This window comes from Oncorhynchus kisutch, linkage group LG20 (genome assembly GCF_002021735.2).
Source record: "Oncorhynchus kisutch isolate 150728-3 linkage group LG20, Okis_V2, whole genome shotgun sequence".
NCBI lineage: Eukaryota > Metazoa > Chordata > Actinopteri > Salmoniformes > Salmonidae > Oncorhynchus > Oncorhynchus kisutch.
In genome coordinates, this window is record NC_034193.2 from 38,144,920 (window position 1) to 38,149,112 (window position 4,193).

Below are 4,193 nucleotides of genomic sequence, written 5' to 3' on the forward strand. Positions count from 1 at the left end.
AGCATACCCATAACATAATACAGCCACCACCATGCTTGAACATTTGAAAGTGGTACACAGTGATGTATGTCAATGTTTTTAATTTGCTGTTTTATACTCTTGTTTTTCATGTTGTCTGTCTGTAATGTTTTTGTAATGACTTGGTGCTGCCTCTCTTGGCCAGGGCGCTCTTGAAAAATAGATTTTAATCTCAATGAGCCCTTCCTGGTTAAATAAAGGTTAAATAAAATAAAAATAAAAATGTAGTGTTGGATTTGCCCCAAACATAATGCTTTGTATTCAGGACATAAAGTTAATTTCTTTGTCCCATTTTTTGCAGTTTTACTTTAGTGCCTTACTGCAAGCAGGAGGCAAGTTTTTAAATATTTTTTATTCTGTACAGGCTTCCTTCTTTTCACTGTCATTTGGGTTAATATTGTGGAGTATCTACAATGTTGTTGATCCATCCTCAGTTTTCTCCTATTACAGCCATTAAAGGCTGTAACTGTTATAAAGTCCCCATTGACCTCATGGTGAAAGCGTTTTCCTTACTCTCCGGAAACTGACTTAGTAAGCATGCCTGTATCTTTGTAGTGATTGATACACCATCCAAAGTGTATTTTTTTTACTAATAGGTGCCCTTCTTTGCGTGGCATTGGAAAACCTCCCTGGTCTTTGTAGTTGAATCTGTGTTTGAAATTCCCTGTTTGTCTGAGGGACCTTAAAATGTATTGTTTGTAACGTCATACCCAAGAAGACTTGAGGCTGTAATCGCAAAAGGTGCTTCAACAAAGTACTGAGTGAAGGGTCTGAATACATATGTAAATGTGATATTTCAGTTTTGTTTTTTATAAATTCGAACAATAATCTAAAAACCAGTTTTTGCTTTGTCATAATAAGGGGGTATTTTGTGTAGATTGATGAGGGGGAAACAGCAATTTAATCCATTTCAGAATAAGACTTGTAACGTAACATAATGTGGATAAAATCAAAGGGTCTGAATACTTTCCCGAATGCACTGTATACACTGAACAGAAATATAAATGCAACATGCAACAATTTTTAAGATTTAACGGAGGTACAGTTCATATAAGGAAATTAGTGAATTGAAATAAATACATTTGGCCCTAATTTATGGATTTCACATGACTGGGAATACATGGTCACAAATACCATTTGCCTCATGCAGCGCAACACATCTCCTTCGCTTAGAGTTGATCAGGTTGTTGATTGATATAAGATGGCGCCGAAGAGAATGGCTGTCACGACTTGCCGAAGTTGGTCCCTCTCCTTGTTCGGGCGGCGTTCGGAGGTTGACATCACCGGCTTTCTAGTCGCTACCGATCCATGTTTCATTTTCGTTTGGTTTTGTCTTCATTATACACACCTGATTTCTATTACATTAATTATGTTCCTTATTTAACCCTCTGGCTTCCCTCTCTGTTTTGTGCATTATTGTTTGTCATGTGGGTTCGTGTTCTTGTGCTTTGGATTTTTGTGTTTTCCGTGTTGGAATATTATTCTTCATTTTTGAGTAAACTGTCGGACTATACTCATCTCTGTGTCCTGCGCCGTGACTCTACCTTTCTCTATTCACCAACACCCTCACAATGGCTGACGTTTTACATGCCCGTAACCAATTGTGCTATTTTGTTTGTTTTTTTGCGTTGTTTGTAACTTATTTTTTTAATTATTTTGTGCATAATGTTGCTGCTACCGTATGTTATGACCGAAAAAAACTTCTGGACATCAGAACAGTGATCCCTCACCACGAACTGGAGGAAGCTTTTTTCTTTTAACGAGTCCGATGAGGAAAATGTACTGCTCTCCTGGGAACAGGCCCAGATCCCCGTCATTTGCGTGAAGAAAAGACAGAGGGAAAGAGGATGCAGATCAGGCTGCCTTTTGAGAATCCTTAGGCGAGCGAGTAAACTCCTACTGCCATCAATTCTACTTGCTAACATGCAGTCCTTGGAAAATAAAATTGATGACCTACGATTTTGATTATCCTACCAACGGGACATTAAGAACTGTAATATCTTATGATTCACCGAGTCGTGGCTGAACGACGACATGGATAATATCGAGCTGGAGGGATTTTCAATGCACCGGCCGAACAGAGAAGCTACGTCTGGTAAGACAAGGGGTAAGACAAGGGGTGGGGGTGTGTGTCTTTTTGTAAATAACAGCTGATGCATGATGTCTAATATTAAAGTCTTGAGGTATTGCTCACATGAGGTAGAGTACCTTATGATAAGCTGTAGACCACACTATCTACCAGGTGAGTTCTCATCTATATTATTCGTAGCTGTTTATTTACCACCACAGACCGATGCTGGCACTAAGACCGCACAAAACCAACTCTATAAGGCCATAAGCAAACAAGAAAATGCTCACCCAGAAGCGGCGCTCATTACCAAATGTCACATGTGCAACCAGAGGAAAAAAAATCTTGACCACCTTTACTTCACACACAGAGCTCTCCCCCGACCCTCCATTTGGCAAACTGACCATAATTCTATCCTCCCGATTCCTGCTTACAAGTAAAAACTAAATCAGGAAGCACCAGTGACTCGCTGAATACGGAAGTGGTCAGATGACGGGTATACTACGCTATAGGACAGTTTTGCTAGCACAGACTGGAATACGTTCCGGGATTCATCCAATGGCATTGAGGAATATACCACCTCAGTCATCGGCTTCATCAGTAAGTGCATTGACGACGTCATCCCCACAGTGACTGGACATATCCCAACCAGAAGCGATGGATTACAGGCAACATCCGCATCGAGCTAAATGATAGTGTCCCGCTCTTTCAAGGAGCGGGACACTAATCCGGACGCTTATAAGAAATCCCGCTATGCCCTCAGACGAACCATCAAACAAGCAAAGTGTCAATACAGAATTAAGATTGAATCCTCCTACACCGGCTCAGACACTCGTCGGATGTGGCAGGGCTTGAAAACTATTACGGACTACAAAGGGAAACCCAGACGCGAGCTGCCCAGTGACGTGAGCCTACCAGATGAGCTAAATGCCTTTTGTGCTCACTCCGAGGCAAGCAATACTGAAGCATGCACGAGAGCACCAGCTGTTCAGAATGACTGTGTGATAACGCTCTCGGTAGCCGATGTGAGCAATAAAAAACTTTTAAACAGGTCAACATTCACAAAGCCGCGGAGCCAGATGGATTACCAGGACGTGTACTCAAAGCTCAAAGGCTGATCATGGCTCACATCAACAGCATCCTCCTGGATACCCTAGACCCACTCCAATTCACATCCCGCCCCAACAGATCCACAGATGATGCAATCTCAATCACACTTCACACTGCCTTTTCCCACCTGGACAAAAGGAACACCTATGTGAAAATGCTGTTCATTGACTACAGCTCAGCGTTCAACACCATAGTGCCCACGAAGCTCATCACTAAGCTAAGGACTCTGGGACTAAACACCTCCCCGTGCAATTAGACCCTGGACTTCCTGACGGGCCGCCCCCAGGTGGTAAGGGTGGGCAACAACATGTCTGCCAAGCTGATCCTCAACACTTGGGCTCCTCAGGAGTGTGTACTTAGTCCCTTCCTGTACTCCCTGTTCACCCATGACTGCGTGGCCAAACACGACTCCAACACCATCATTAAGTGATGGAAAAGGAGGGCTGAACAGGCCCCCATTAACATCAACGGGGCTGTAGTGGAGCGGGTCGAGAGTTTCATGTTCCTTGATGTCCACATCACAACCAATCTATCATGGTCCAAACACACCAAAACAGTTGTGAAGAGGGCACAACAAAACCTTTTCCCCCTCAGGAGACTGAAAAGATTTGGCATAGGTCCCCAGATCCTCAAAAAGTTCCATCCTGACCGGTTGCATCACCCTCTGGTATGGCAACTGCTTGGCATCTGACCGTAAGACGCTACAGAGGGGAGTGCGTATGGCCCAGTACATCACTGGGGCCAAGCTTCCTGCAATCCAGGACCTATATAATAGGTGGTGTCAGAGGAAAGCCCATAAAATTGTCAGAGACTCCAATCACCCAAGTCATAGACTGCAAGTGGTACCGGAGCGCCAAGTCTAGGACCAAAAGACTCCTTAACAGGTTCTATCCCCAAGCCATAAGACTGCTGAACATATAATCAAAAGGCCATCGGACTATTACATTGACCCCCCACCCCCCAATCCATTTGTTTTGTACACTACTGGTACTAATTT